Source organism: Mus musculus, chromosome 17 (assembly GCF_000001635.26).
Source record: "Mus musculus strain C57BL/6J chromosome 17, GRCm38.p6 C57BL/6J".
NCBI lineage: Eukaryota > Metazoa > Chordata > Mammalia > Rodentia > Muridae > Mus > Mus musculus.
Window position 1 is genome coordinate 94,792,459 of NC_000083.6, and position 16,801 is coordinate 94,809,259.

General features: G+C 40.0%; 1 long non-coding RNA gene and 1 pseudogene across 2 annotated transcripts in view; one reads left to right on the top strand and one right to left on the bottom strand.

Moving 5' to 3' along the window:
- Positions 1-16,801, bottom strand: part of Gm1976 (predicted gene 1976) — a 74,858-nt gene that overhangs the window by 32,517 nt on the left and 25,540 nt on the right. The gene's annotated exons all lie outside the window — the stretch shown is intronic.
- Amd-ps7 (S-adenosylmethionine decarboxylase, pseudogene 7) lies at positions 10,739-13,803 on the top strand (annotated as a pseudogene).

Consider the following 16,801-nt stretch of genomic DNA (forward strand, 5'->3'; position numbering starts at 1 on the left):
ATGTGCCACCACGTTTTTTCCCTTTTTTTACACAAAACCTCACACATAAAATTTTTATTTTGATTACCTTGGATAAAATAGAAGATAATGACTGGCTGTGTGTGCTTCTATGTTGTATTAACACATTAAATTATCTAGATCACAGGTCCAGGTCAATCAGTAAGTATTTAGCCTTGATATTAATGTTTTTGTGTGTGTGTGTATTACTTATCCTTTTTGCTATATTACTGTGGGAAGGGCTTTTAATTTATTATTTTACACTTAATGCATAATCAGTATTATAACATTGTAAAGTCATGAGAAAAAGTATTGATAATTAAATTCCCTGTGGAATCTTACCCAGCTTAAGAACTGTGTGAAAAGAGAAAAAAAAGCAGGGTGCTGTCATACACATGCTTAGATTGTAGTGAGTGCACCATAGTTCTATGGTTTCTCTAAGGAAACATGATAGACCTTAGGCTTTTGAAATGGCACACTTTTTGCATCTGTCACCTAAAAAAGTCTTGGTAATATTTAATATTGTTTTAATATTGAGCCTTGAGTTGCTGCTAATGAACCCATTGACTACCTTGGTAAACCACATCTTGGAAAGCAGAGACATGGACTTTAAAAACTATATCATAGAGCAGCTCTTTAGTCTCAATGAAGGCATTAGTAAAGCAGTCTCAGGCTGGGCATAATTCTCCATGCCTTTAATCCCAGCTCTCAGAAGGGAGAGGCCAGAGGAACTCTCTGTACTCAAGGTCAGGCTGATCACTATAGGGAGTTCCAAGCCATCCAGGGCTACAGAGTGGGATCTGGTCTCAAATAAATTTACTTTTAAAAAGCAAAACTTATTCACCTGCTTGTATGCCTTTAAATAATTTCTCAGGAGATGTTATATTCTCATTCACTTTTATTAATGAATCAGATTTGAGACTCATAATGGAGACGAGTGAATGAAACAAGAGATCACTGGGGTTGATAGGTAATATGGAGCATATTATCAGAGAAGAACCCATTGTATACTTCCAATAAGATTGATGCAATTAATTTCCATTCAGTTTGTTTGTGATGTAGAAATTCTCTGTCATGAAAAAACTCTGCTGGGGTACAAGGTATGTAAAGGGGTAACAAATACACAGATACTGTCCCTGCTGCATGGGCAGTAGAATAAAGTAAATGATATACATGAAAAAGAAACTGAGTGTGGTGTGGCACATCAGAGAGGATGAAGCATGTTTGGCTAGACTGAGAATTATATGGTATTTAATTTAAGAGGGAATGGGGTTGACCTTTACCAGGCAATATTATAATAGATTTTCCCTATGGATAGATCTTCAGGCCTTCATGAACATATTTAGAATATGCATAAGGTGCACAAGGAAAAGTCTAGAAATTTGTTTTTTGGGGGATCTAAATGAAAGGCAATGCTGAGATATAAGACAGGAAATTGGTCGTTTTTGCTAAGTAAACTTTATAGAATTGCCCATTAACAGCTATATTTTAAATATTGCTAAACATGTTTAAAATTCAAACTTTAAGCACACAGAATTATTCACCAGTCTTCATTTTGGGTTACTCCTTAGAGCCAAATAGAATTTGTGAAGTACTTTGGAAGCCCCTTGACCTTCCCAGAGTGGATGGGAGCAGAGGAAGATTCCACCTCAGCAAATATATGGCATTGCTTGCAATAAAGAACATTCTTCTGCACTTGGCATGGTTCATTTTGACTTAAGGAATGAATTAGTGACAAATATTTTACCAGACAACAGATTGTAATAGCTTACTGTCTCAAATATATGCAATGATAGTTTCTCTAAAATGTTTTACAGTGAAATTTACATGTTTAAGACATGAAAATCTAAACTATTTCTTGGTGTTTCACTTTTAAGAGTTACACATCCACCTTCATCATTTTGAGTATTTTCATTGAAACTTCTGCTTCCAAAGACTACATAGGCTTATTATAAATCACAAAATGCCAAAAAAGTTTTCCATACTGTTTTTTCTCTATAAATTATCAGCTGCTAAGTTTACTTCATTAATTTATTATTCACTCAACATTTACTTTTGTTACTCTCAAATGATGAAGAGATTATTCTATGTGTAAATACTTGTAAAATGTGTGAACAGTGAATTCACAATTGAAAGTGTTCCAGAGAGGAACCCCCTCTTCACATACCTTTTTACCAAATGATAGGAGAATTGGAAGAGAAAAGTGAATACTTAAATCAACCACATACAGGAAAGAGCCTTCTGGTCATGGAAGTGGCCTTGTGATGAAAAGGAAGATGAAGGTGGAGCAGTGTACACATAATTCCCACCAAGCACAAACCATCTCTTCCCAGTCATAAGGGAAAGTAAGAGAGCCACCCATGCCACCCAGAGATGAAGAGCTGCCTCTGCTGTGTCTTCCCATTACACTAGAGTCTTGTTACCATAAGTCTCTCCACTGTCTCTTGCTATGTCCTTGTCTTGAACAGGCTGGTTTCTACAGTATTGACCAATAAAATAGAAGATATCAAATCAGCAAGGTTCCCAAGTCTGTTAGGTGAGATTGACCATCCAATATCATGAAAACTACAAAGTCAACTCTCATATCCTTGGCTAGCCACAGAGAGCTACTTTGGGTGTCTGCTCCTATCTGGAATAGAAACATATTTTTTGTTTCCCTTAGCATACTCTCCAGCCATCTCTTGGAGTCAGACATGTGCACACATGACAAACACATCAGTTAATGCTCCATAGAGATAATCTAGGCACTCCATTCCTGGAGTGATTAGTTTAGGAGAGCCTACCATGAATGTCCTTTTGCAAGGATGATGACTATCTTTTAAGTGAATAATATGTTGTATTCACTTGGTAGTAAGGACAAAGCAAGAGCAACTTCCCTTACACAAAGATCCCAGTTGCTTTGGAGTTCAACCACAGTGAAGGGTCTTTGCATCATATAACAGTCTGTAACTTGGGAATTGAAAATCAACTTGTGAATACATAATTTCTGATTTTTTGTATCAAGTCTTTAGCTTAAATGTTTCCAAGAATCCTTCTTATTTCTGTGGACATTTTATTACCCTCAGTTTATTCTGTCCTATATCTCTGTGGCTATATGATTTTTGCTTCTGCTTTGGCCAAGTAATGTGATCTTTCTGGAGCATTTGAGACTATCTAAAACATAATCACTGAGATATGGGCCATAGAGACTCAGTGATGATTTGTCTAGGGTAATGCTTCCCATGGGTCTTTTTCCATCTTGGGAATGGCTTAAAACTTCTATTTTCAAAAGTCATAATAGCTAACCCTAACCCTCCACATAGTAAGTTTCATTGAAAACCTTATGCAAAGTAGTAGCAGAACACATGAAATATACTAGGCTCTCATATAGCTGTAGAGTTTGTATTTATACTAGGAGCAGCTGATGGGACAATGTAAAGTACTAGAGGGGGAGGAGCCTATCCACATAGTAATTTATAAATTCACAGAAAAATAGGTAATTCCTAGTAAGAGAGATAGAGTTTTGTTGGGAAAGAGGCATGTGGAAGGTTCTCACAGTCCAATATTGTAGGCATTCACAGAAGACCTTGCCTTGACCAAGCTATAAACTGGGGAAAAGAGGCCACTGAAGAGGAATCCTGTTCATGATTCCTGTTAAAGGGTAATTTTCCTATTAGAATGTTTTGGGTTATGTAAGGTTAGAGAGTTTTACATAATTTCCCTATAGTTTAAATTCTATTTTTAATGTTGCCAACAATTTTGAAGCTAGATGCATAGTCAACATTATCCCTGTGTGAATTATTACAGACTTCTTTTAGTGGGCTACCACCCATATTTTTTCTAGGTTAATTAATTCAAGTATTTTTAAACTTTGGCTTTTACAATCTTATAATAATATAGACTATTAAACCTTTTGAGCTTCTCTTTAATAGAAGGGCCTACAATAGATTACTCTGAGGATTTTAACCAATAACAAATATTTAAGTTATTAAAAAATTGTAGTAGGACTAGGGAACTATTTCAGTTGGTAAAGTGCCTGTCTTGCAAGGGAAACCCTGAATTTGTTTCCCAGAAGCATGTATTGTCAGAAGCCTACAAGCTAATAACTAGCAGGTGAAGGTCCTGAGATGAATATGCTTTGGATTAATAAATAATCCATGACAGATTAGTTCCCATAGGCAATGCCCAGGAGAAAATCATTTTAGGAAACATTCTTGCTATTAAAATGCTTTTCATATTATTGTTAAACATATGTAACAAACACTAGGTATGAGCCCACCTTTTTAAGCAGATCTCTGTAGAACTCCTAAGATGTACTGTCTTTTAATGATGCTATATAGACAAATAGACAACTTATTTATCCTTAATGATAGTCCTTTAAGAATTCATAAATTGCTGGGCGTGGTGGCACACACCTTTAATCCCAGCACTTGGGAGGCAGAGGCAGGTGAATTTCTGAGTTCGAGGCCAGCCTGGTCTACAGAGTGAGTTCCAGGACAGGCAGGGCTACACAGAGAAACCCTGCCTCGAAAAATAAAAAAAAAAAATCATAAATTTTGGTTCCTTCCAGTCAGCGCCAGTGCTGGGCCACCTTGGGCACAAACTCGGTGGACAGTCCCACAGTCCCCAGAAGAGTCTCCACTCCCTAGGGGCCCTAGCACTCCCAGGATCTTAGGATCACTGGTAAGTAAAACACAGCATCTGTTCCAACACCACTGGGAGTGTGTGTGGTCCTGGAACCAGCAGGAGCAGGGACACAGGAACTCTGCCCGACAAGTGGCTCCTTCCCGGTTCTGACTGGGTTCCTTCTGGTCGGCACTAGTCTACCTTAGTTTCGAACTCAGCGGATAGCCCCATGCTCTAACACACCCAGGATCTTAGGATCCCAGGATCCCATGAACTTGGTCACACCAGGATCTCAGAGTCTCAGAGGAAGCTTGTCTGCCAAGAACTCTGACACACCCAGAATCTCAGAATCACAGGACCACAGAGAAAGCTGGACTCTGAGGAGTTCTGACTGAACTGGGATTACAAGAAGGACAGACTTCAATCAGATATAGCAAGGGCAGGGAACATGTGAGATAATCAGATGGCAGGAGGCAAGTGTAAGAACAGAAGCAACAGAAACCAAGATTACTTGGCATCATCAGAACCAAACTCTCCCACCATAGCAAGTCCTGGATACACCATCACACAAGAAAAGCAACACATGGATCTAAAGTCATTACTGATGACAATGATGGAGGACTTTAAGAAGGACATAAATAACTCCCTTAAAGAAATACAGGAAAACAGATAGAAGCCCTTAAAGAATTACAGGAAAACACAACCAAACAGCTGATGGAATTGAACAAAACCATCCAAGATCTAAAAAGGGAAGTAGAAACAATAAAAAAAACCCAAAGGAAGACAACTCTGGATATAGAAAACCTAGGAAGGAAATCAGGAACCATAGATGCAAGCAAGGAAGATGCCCCCAACCACCACCCAACCTGACTTCTAAACTCCCTGGGGCCTCCAGTGTCTTGAGGGTTAGGTGCATCTCTGAATGTACACAGACCCTGAAGTCCTCTACTGTATGTATGTTGGGGGCCTCCTATCAGCTGGTGTATGCTGCCTGTTTGGTTGTCCAGAGTTTGAGAGATCTTGGGGTCCAGATTAATTGAGACTGCTGGTCCTCCTACAGGATCACCCTTCTCCTTAGCTTCTTTCAGCCTTCCCTAATTCAACAACAGGGGTCAGCTGCTTCTGTCCATTAGTTGGGTGCAAACATTTGCATCTGACTCTTTCAGCTGCCTGTTGGGTCTTTCAGAGGGCAGTCATGGTAGGCCCCTTTTTGTGAGCACTCCATAGCCTCAGTAATAGTGTAAGGCCTTGGGACCTCCCCTTGAGCTAGATCCCACTTAGGCCTGTCACTGGACCTTCTTTTCCTTAGGCTCCTCTCCATTTCCATCCCTGCAATTCTTTCAGATAGGAGCAATTATGGGTCAGAGATGTGACTGTGGGATGGTAACACCATCCCTCACTTGATGCTCTGTCTTCCTGCTGGAGGTGGGCCCTATAACTTCCCTATCCCTACTGTCAGGCATTTCACCTAAGGTCCCTCCCTTTGATTCCTGAGAGTCTCTTATCTCCCAGGTCTCTGGTGCATTCTGGAGGGTCCCCCCAACCTCCTGTTTCCTGAGGTTGCCTGTTTCCATTCTTTCTGTTGACCCTCGGGGCTTCTGTCCTTTTCCCTCACCCACTACCAGATCAAGTTCCCCTCCCCCCCCCAACTCCACCCCTCCCATCCACTTTCCCTTCCAGGTCCCTCCCTCCCTCCCTCCCCACTTGTGATTGCTTTCTTCTCTCTCTCTCAAACAGAACTGAGGCATCCTCACTTGGGCATTTCAGCTTGTTGACCTTTGTGAGTTCTGTGGACTGTATCTTGGGTTTTTGTATTTTTTTCCTAATATCTACTTATTAGTGATTACATACCATCCATGTCCTTTTGAGTCTGTGTTGCCTCACTCAGAATGATATTTTCTAGTTCCATCCATTTGCCAGCAAAACTCAGGATGTCCTCGTTCTTAATAGCTGAGTTGTATTCCATTGTGTAAATGAACCACAGATTCTGTATCCATTCTTCTGTCATGGGACATCTAAGTTGTTTCCAGCTTCTGGCTATCACAAATAAGGCCACTATGAATATAGTGGAACACATGCCTCTGTGGCATGGTGGGGCATCTTTTGGGTATATGCCCAAGAGTGGTATAGCTGGGTCTTCAGCTAGATCTAGTTCCAATTTCCTGAGGAAACTTCAGATTGATTTCCAGAGTGGTTGTACCAATTTGCAACCCCACCAGCAATAAAGGAGTGTTTCTCTTTCTCCACATCCTCTCCAACATGTGTTGTCACCTGAGGTTTTGAGCTTAGCCATTCTGATTGGTGTAAGGTGGAATCTCAGGGTCATTTTGATTTGCATTTCTCTGATCACTAAGGACTTTGAACATTTCTTTAGGAGCTTCTCAGCCACGTGAGATTCTTTGGTTGTGAATTCTCACTTTAGTTCTATACCCCATTTTTTGATTGGGTTGTTTGTTTTTTTGTTGATTAACTTCTTGAGTTCTTTATATATTTTGGATATTAGTTCTCTATCGGATATGGGTTTAGTGAAGATTTTTTTTCCCAATCTGTATGTTGCCAACTTGTCTTATTGACTATGTCCTTTGCCTTAGAGAAGCTTTCCAGTTTCACGAGGTCCATTTATCAATTCTTGATCTTAGAGCATAAGCCATAGGAGTTCTGTTTAGGAAATTTCCCCCTATGCCAATGAGTTCAAGGCTCTTTCCCACTTTCTCTTCTATTAGATTCAGTGTATCTGGTTTTATATTGAGGTCCTTGATCCACTTGGACTTGAGTTTTGTACAAGGTGACATATATGGGTTTATTTCCATTCTTCTACATATAGACAGCCAGTTAGACCAGTACCATTTACTGAAGATGCTTCCTTTTTTCCATTGTATATAGTTGGCATCTTTGTCAAAGATCAAGTGACTGTGTACTGGCTAGTTTTGTGTCAACTTGACACAGCTGGAGTTATCACAGAGAAAGGAGCTTCAGTTGGGGAAGTGCCTCCATGAGATCCAACTGTAAGGCATTTTCTTAATTAGTGATCAAGGGGGAGGTCACCTTGTGGGTGGTGCTATCTCTGGGCTGGTAGTCTTGGTTCTATAAGAGAGCAGGCTGAGCAAGCCAGGGGAAGCAAGCCAGTAAGGAACATCCCTCCATGACTTCTGCATCAGCTCCTGCTTCCTGCCCTGCTTGAGTTCCAGTCCTAACTTCCTTGGTGATGAACAGCAATGTGGAAGTGTAAGCTGAATAAACCCTTTCCTCCCCAACTTGCTTCTTGGTCATGATGTTTGTGCAGGAATAGAAACCCTGACTAAGACAGACTGTAAGTGTGTGGTTTTATTTTTGGGTCTTCAATTCAGTTTTTATTACTATTGCTCTGTAGTAAAGCTTGAGGTCAGGGGTGGGGATTCCCCCAACTGGTCTTTTATTGTTAAGAATTGTTTTTGCTATTACAAAAAGGGTTTTTTTGCCTTTCCAGATGAATTTGAGAATTGTTCTTTCCATGCCTTTGAAGAATTGTGTTGGGATTTTGATGTGGATTGCATTGAATCTATAGATTGCCTTTGCTAGGATGACCATTTTTACTATGTTAATTCTGCCAATCCATGCACATGGGAGATCTCTCCATTTTCTGAGATCTTTTATTTCTTTCTTGAGAGACTTGATGCTACTGTCAACAGGTCTTTCACTTGTTTGGTTAGAGCTACCCTAAGATATTTTATATTATTTGTGACTATTATGAAGGGAGTTGTTTCCCTAATTTCTTTCTCAGTCTGTTTAATCTTTGTATAAAGGAAGGTTACTTATTGAGTTAATTTTATACCCAGCCACTTTGCTGAAGTTGTTTATCAGCTGGAGAAGTTCTATGGTAGAATTTTTGGGGCTGGTTATATATACTATCACATCATCTGCAAATAGTGATACCTTTTTTTCTCCTTTACCAATTTGTATCCCCTTGATCTTTTTTAGTTGTCTTATTGTTCTTTTTTTATGGTTTTAGAGATTTATTGTAGAACTGAAAGAAAGATGAAATTTCAAGACCTATAAGTCATATAAAGTACTCAGAAATTGCTGGTTGGTTGTGAGCCTAGAGGCTGCCTGGGGCTGAGAAAAGAGAAAAACAAACCTGGGTATGCCCCGTAGTTAAAACATTCCTGGGAACAGCTTAACCTTAAAGATGAATAGCAATGTGAAGACATAACAGGGCTATCTGAACTGAGTCAACAACTCACAGAACTCTGACACCCTGTATGTACATGTAATTTTTCTGCTGATGTTTGAATAAGCCAATAGTGTATTGCTATGCTGAATTCCACACCCCTAAGCCTCTTACCCCATAAAAACCTCTAGCTTTCGAGCCTCAGGGCCAACATCCATTATCTCCTGTGTGGGATGGATGTCAGTCCGGAGCTCTGTAATTAAACCACCTCATGTAATTACATCAAGATGGTCCTTCGTGATTTTTTTGGGTGCACGCCGAATGGGGAAGTGAGTAGGGGTTTCCCTACTAGGTTCTATCAGAACAGCAGGGAGAAAGAGAGAAGTTAGAAAGAGGGAGAGAGGCCAACCATAGTCACGTGAAGAGAGGGGGGAAGGAAGACAGAGAAGGAGGGCAAGAGAGTAAGAAAGGTGAAAGTTTAAGAGCTGTCTTATTGTTCTAACTAACACTTCGAGTACTATATTGAATAGATAAGGGGGGAGTGGGCATCCTTGTCTTGTCTCCGATTTCAGTGCAATTGCTTCAAGTATGTCTCCATTTAATTTGATATTGGCTGTTGGTTTGCAGTAAATTGCTTTTACTATGTTTAGGCATAGGCCTTGAATTCCTAATCTCTCTAATAGTTTTAACATGAAGAGGTGTTGTATTTTGTCAAATGCTCTTTCTGCATCTAAGGAGATGATAATGTGATTTTGTTTCTTTGAGTTTGTTTATATAGTGAATTACGTTAATAAATTTTCGTATATTAAACCACACTGGCTTCCTTGGGATGAAGCCTACTTGATCGTGGTGGATGATGGTTTTAATGTGTCCTTGGATTCGGTTTGCAAGAATTTTATTGAGTATTTTTGCATCAATATTCAGAAGCGAGATACGTCTGAAGTTCTCTTTTTTGGTTGGGTCCTTGTGTCATTTAGATATCAAAGTAATTGTGGCTTCATAAATTGAGTTAGGTAGTGTTCCTTCTGTTTCGGTTTTATGGAATAGTTTGAGGAAAATTGGTATCAGGTCTTCTTTGAAGGATTGGTAGAATTCTGCACTAAACCCATCTGGCTCTGGACTTTTATTGGTTGGGAAGTTTTTAATGACTTCTATTTCCTTGTGTGATATGGGCCTGTTTAGATAGTTTACCTGCTCTTGATTTAACTTTGGTATGTGGCATCTGTCTAGAAAACCATCCATTTCATCTAGATTTTCCAATTTTGTCAAATATAGTCTTTTATAGTAGGATCTGATGATTTTTTGAATTTCTTGTTTCTGTTGTTATGTCTCCCTTTTCTTTTCTGATGTTGTTAATTTGAATACTGCCTCTGGGCCCTTTAGTTTGGCTAGGAATTTATCTATCTTGTTTATTCTCTCAAAGAACCAGCTTTTGGTTTTGTTGATTCTTTGTATTGTTTTCTTTGTTTATTTCTATTTGGTTGATTTCTGCCCTGAGTTTGACTATTTCCTGCCTACTCCTCTTGGGTGAGTTTGCTTCTTTTTGTTCTAGAGCTCTCAGGTGTGCTATTAAGTTGTTAGTGTAAGATCTCTCCAGTTTCTTTACCTGGGCACTTAGTTTCCTCTTAGCACACTTTCATTGTGTCCCATAAATTTGTGTCAATATTTTCATTAAATTCCAATAAGTCTTCAATTTCTTTATTTCTTCCCTGACTAAGTTGTCATAGAGTAGAGAACTGTTCAGTTTCCATGTGTATGTAGGCTTTCTGTAGCTTTTGCTGTTATTGAAGACCAGCCTTAGGCCATCTTAGGTGATCTGATAGGATTCATGGTATTATTTCAATCTTCTTGTATTTGTTCAGGCCTGTTTTGTGACCAGTTATATAGTCAATTTTGGAGAAGGTACCATAAGGTGCTGAGAAGAAGGTGTATTCTTTTGTTTTAGGGTGAAATGTTCTGTAGCTATCTGTTAAATCCATTTGTTTCATAACCAGAATTTCCAGGAAGAAATTGAGTTTCTTAATGCAATTTTCCCAAATGGAGCAGCATATTGTATGGGATGCATGAATTCTGACTGCTGGTACTTGTATACTTTGGATTTCCCAGAGAGCCGAGTAATCAGTCAGCCAGATCAAACCCTGGAAATTCTGATGAGTGAGCTTGACCCAGCAGTTATGGACCAGTTTACATGAAAGATGGTGTTACTGCAAAGGATGTCACTCGTGAGAATGGAATTCATGACCTGATACCAGGTTCTGTCATTGATGTCACACTATTCAATCCTTGTAGCTACTTGACGAATGGAATGAAATCAGATGGAACATATTGGACTATTCACATCACTCCAGAACCAGAATTTTCTTATGTTAGCTTTGAAACAAACCTAAGTCAGACCTCCTATGACGATCTGATCAGGAAAGTTGTGAAAGTCTTCAAGCCAGGAAAATTTGTGACCACCTTGTTTGTTAATCAGAGTTCTAAATGTCGCACAGTGCTTTCTTCGCCCCAGAAGATTGATGGCTTTAAAGGTCTTGATTGCCAGAGTGCTATGTTCAACGATTACAATTTTGTTTTTACCAGTTTTGCTAAGAAACAGCAACAACAGCAGAGTTGATTAGGAAAAATGAAGAAGAAAAAAACACAAAAAGAGAAGACACACAGGAGGTGGTAGCTGCTTTCTAGATGCTGATCCTGAGGGTCATGCTGACCATGACCACCACCTTGTAGTTGCAGAAAGCCCTAGGTGTAATGATAGTGTAATCATTTTGAAGTGTATGCATTATTATATCAAGGAGTTAGGTATCTTGCATGAATGCTCTCTTCTGTGTTTAGGTGTTCTATGCCACTCTTGCTGTGGAACTGAAGTGCATGTAGAGAAGAACTGTATGAATCTGTACAACACTTGTGAAAATGATACAATTTGGTTTATGCACAGTGTAATATTTCTGCAGGCATCATTCCCCACAGACAAGGCTTTAGTTCCTATTAGATGTGGCCTCAGCTGACATCTGCGACTGTTCTATTAAATTGCTGCCAGAGTTTTTACATCCAGTTACCTCCACTTTCTAGGGCATATTCTCTACTAATGTTACTCAAAACCAATTTTTACTTCATACAGGTGTTTTATGCAATGGTAATTAAAGTTTTTTTTTCCACAAGTTGAGTCTTTGTAAGAAAATGACTCCAGTTGCTTGTTTTATGTTCTGCTGTTTGAGATGAAAGGATGGACCATGTAGAGACTGCCTTATCCAGGGATCCACCCCATAATCAGCATCCAAACGCTGACACCATTGCATACACTAGCAAGATTTTATCGAAAGGACCCAGATGTAGCTGTCTCTTGTGAGACTATGCCGGGGCCTAGCAAACACAGAAGTGGATGCCCACCAGTCAGCTAATGGATGGATCACAGGGCTCCCAATGGAGGAGCTAGAGAAAGTACCCAAGGAGCTAAAGGGATCTGCAACCCTATAGGTGGATCAACATTATGAACTAACCAGTACCCCGGAGCTCTTGACTCTAGCTGCATATGTATCAAAGGATGGCCTAGTCGGCCATCACTGGAAAGAGAGGCCCATTGGACACACAAACTTTATATGCCCCAGAACAGGGGAACGCCAGGGCCAAAAAGGGGGAGTGGGCGGGTAGGGGAGTGGGGGTGGGTGGGTATGGGGGACTTTTGGTATAGCATTGGAAATGTAAATGAGATAAATACCTAATAAAAAATGGAAAGAAAAAAAAATAGTTGCTCCTGCATTTAGAGTCCTATGGTTTTTCCACCGCCTTTGATGAAGCAATACACTGTTACACTGTGGGCTTATATTATAATTTTATACCTCAGATGAGAGTTTGGAGATGGTTCCTTGCTTAATTTTTTTCCTAAGACATAAAAATGTGGTCTCTTTATTGGCATGAACTTCTGTGGAAGATAAATGACAAAACTGAATGTATCAAATGAAAAGAACTCAGTCTCCAGGGCGATGAGCAAGGAGAACCCATTAAAGAAAACTCCATGGAAATGATAGGCTGTGCAGTGCACCTTAATTAGCATTAATGGAGTGCCTATTAAAGAAAACTCCATGAAAATGATAGGCTGTGCAGTGCACCTTAATTAGCATTAATGGAGTGCCTACCATGCCTTAACTAACTTACTAAGTGATAGGAATGTCCACTATGTCAAAGCAGAAATGTAGTCCTAAGCATTCTGACCTCAGTAAGTGCTGCCGTTGCCACCAGGTTTTACTAAAGGAGATTTTGATTCGAAAGAGAATCTGTGGTTTCCACCTGTCCTGCCATCGGCTGGTCTCTGGTCTTCCTTTCACCATGGCCTTCAGATGATCAGATGAATGACTGACCAGAGGGAGGAGGCCTCTCCAGGTTACTCAGCCAGATAGTGAATGTATGAATGGATGGAACGGCACAATATTCTGAATCTACTTAATGGCACTAGGAATAATGGGCGTTGAAGAGTCAGCATGTTGGTGGGACTTAAACAGAAAAGAACTGGACTAAACTCCCTATTTATTGCCCTCCTGTTTTCTTGGTAGTTTCTGGACTGGCGCAGTGATGTTTTGTTCCTTCCGTATTTATAACAAAACACTTTTTTAGCATTTCTAAACAGAGTCTACTTGGTTTGAGATCAAGTGGTTGGAACACTGTCTAGACTCTTTCTACACGGTGTTGATTGAAGGCTTCTTTGGGGAAGCTTTCGGTCAACTTTATCTGTCTGATTCTGTAATGAGCACAGCACCTATTTTGAATTGCTATTTGGAGGGCCAGTGCTTATTTAAGCTGGATTTTGTAACCCAGTAGATTTTGGCTTGAGGTCTGATTTCCCCATCTTAAATTAAGAATCCTAATGTTGAGAATTACATAGGTTTGTGTGGAACAAAGCCTAGAACAACTGTAGGTAAACTAGTGATCTAGTCTAATTACAGGTGGGGAAGTTTTGGTGCCATAATTTCTCTTTGTTGGTGTTGGACTTTTAATCAGCTGAAATGTATTTCTGTACCACAATGTAAGCTTCAATAAAAGTTTGCTTAATTGTCTTGTAAAAAAAAAAGAAATAGAAAAATGCATTTAAAGACTCCCAACCAAAACAGCCAGGGATTGTTCAACCAGACTTTCAAAGAAGCTTTATCACAAAAACTGTTCAAAGTATTCTAAAAAACAAAAACAGAAGAAACATTACCAATTCATTTTATGAAACCACAATTACCCTGATATGCAAAGCATATAAATATTCAACAAAGAAAGGCTATTACAGACCAATATCCTTCATGAACATAAAGGCAAAAATACTCAATAAAATACTTTTACACTTAATTCAAGAACAGAGAACAAGATCACCCACAATGTTAGAGTAGGCTTCATCCCAGAGATGCAGAGATGGTTCAATATTCAAAAATCAGTAGATGTAATCCACCATATAAATAAACAGACAGGAAACAAACAGACAAACAATAAAACACAGGATCATCTCATTAGATACCAATAAAGCCTTTGACAAAAATCCAACACCAAGTCATGATAAAAGTCTTAAGGAGATCAGACACACAAGGGACATAACTAAACATAATAAAGAAAACTTACAGCAAGCCTATAGCCAACATCAAATTAAATGAAGAGAAACTCAAAACAATTCCATTAAAATCAATAACAAGACAAGACTGTCTACTCTCTTCATATCTATTCAACATTGTATTTGAAGTTCTAGCCAGAGCAATAAGACAACTGAAAGAGATCAAGGGGATATAATTTGTAAAGGAAAAAACTCAATCCTAATTGGCAGGTGATATGATAATATACATAAGTGAGAAAGAATAAGGACATGGAGTTAAAAAGCCAAAAAATGTTACCCCTAAAAATAAACTCAAGTTTTCATTCAAATACCTAAGAAGTCTCCAGCAGGAAGAACATAAACTTGACCAATGTTACCTTTGATTGTATGTCTATAGAAATTAAATAAGCAGAGACTTCACAACTCCTACAGAAATAATTAAAAGTAACCCCTAAACTGTTATATTTCTGACCCTCCAGTCACCACTGATTTTTTTTTCAAGCAGAGGCCCCATGTTCTAGAGCTCTCTTTGGGAACAGAGGCGATCAGAAAGGTGGACTACAGTTCTGTAGGCAACTAGGAACTTGTAGTTTCAGGCTAACCCAGCCCCACTGAAGCATGTGCAAAAAAAACATGCTGAAGAATAATCTAGTGTCTGCTTTCTACCATATGGTTTATGGCACAAGATGGAGAAGTTGCTCTATCCACCTACTGAACACAATGCACACCTAGGAAACCTCTGCATCTCGGAAACTCCCTTTGTAATCTGAAATTGAATTTCCCTGAAATTCACACCAAGGTCACACAAAAGTGAATGTGAAATGCAAGTTTCAAAATTTGTAGAGGACATACCTTGAGTTTTCTAATCTGTCTTCCTACTGCATATTAAAACCAACACCTGTGTGTGCACACTGGAATATTTTAAGCATGAAAGCTTTTCACTGTCAGGGCTGCAGTGACTTTCAGTCTCCTCCCATACTGTTCCCCCTTTCACCCACTCATCTAGGGAATCCACACTCAGGTAGGGTAAGAGGCCAAGGGCCTCTGCCCAAGTCACCACATGGACCAACTGAACCACATTCTCACCCACAGGCCATCTCAGTCCAAGCAGATCAGACTCTGACAGTTCAGCAGATATGCTCCATCTGGTCTGGGGACAATGGCCCCCATACTCATCATGACATTGCTTATGGTCTCCCTCACTGCATCAGAAAAATCCTGGAAAGAACCTGCAAGCTTCTTCCCACTGGTGTTCCTGATTGCTAGGCCTGTCAAGAGTCTCTCATTAGCTTAGACAACCCAGTTGGGCCTCTGGACAGAGGCAGATCCAGTACTAGGGGATCAGAAATCAAATGACTCAAGACATCTGAGGCCTTCCCAGTTCTGCCCTTCCACCCAAGGGACAGACAGAGCCCTACTGAGAAATTTCAATTTTAGTAGAACTTCCTAGTCTCCCAGAGGTGGGAAGAGGTCTGTTTATAAAAAGATAGATAAAGAATATGTTCTATGGAGGGGTGTGGAGAAGTATGGAGGGAAGGGCATGTCTCAGTGGGCCCATGCCAGGACATCCCTTCCCTCTGAGGGACCAGCCACATGACAGTATAGTACAGAATAGAATTTATTCAGGGCATGGGGAGGGGAGTTAAGAGGGTAGTAGAGGCAAAGAAAGGCAGAGAGACGGAGAGAGTATAGAAGTAGAGGCTGGCCATGAACACATGGAGACAGGGAAGGAAATAGGGAAGGGAGGAGGAAGGGAAGAGCCCAAGAGGGCAAGAGGGAAGCAAGAGAACGAGAGAGAAGTGGGGCAAGCAGCCCCTTTTATAGTGGGTCAGGCCTACCTGGCTGTTGCCAGGCAACTGTGGGGTAGAGCTTAGACAGAATGCTAATAGGACATCCTATAGCCAAACTTGTGCTAAATCAAACAGTATCAACAATTAAAGCAAAAAGTTGCCATGAATTTGAAACAAGAAGCAATTATCGCCAAGTGAGTGAAAAACAAAAATGAAAAGGAAAGGAATGGGCATGGCTGCTCCTATGTATGGTGGACTAGAAATTGTATTATAGATAAAAGGGAGAGCATAGCCAGACACAGGGACATCTGGGAAAGTTCTGAGTAGATATGACCCTGAGCCATATAAGGAGAAAGAAGAAGTGAGAGGGAAGAGTCAGACCAAGAGGCTAGTGTTCCAGACAAAGGACTAAGGTGCATTACCTAGCATAGCCTGCCCCCAACCCTGAACTTTCCAGCCCAGACATTCTGTTCTCAGTCTCTTTCCCTTCTCCTCTCTGTGCACAAGCCTTTTCTCTTTCACTTCCCCCTCATCACCCTCCTCCCCAAGGTGACTTCCCTGGCCTAGGGCAATTGTACATTGAACTCCCCCCAAAGCAGTTTCCCAATAAACCTGCATTTTAATATAATCTAATCTGGTTTGAATTGGCTCATTTCCCTGGCAAAGAAATAACTTATGAGTCAGGAGAGCAAATAATAGAAT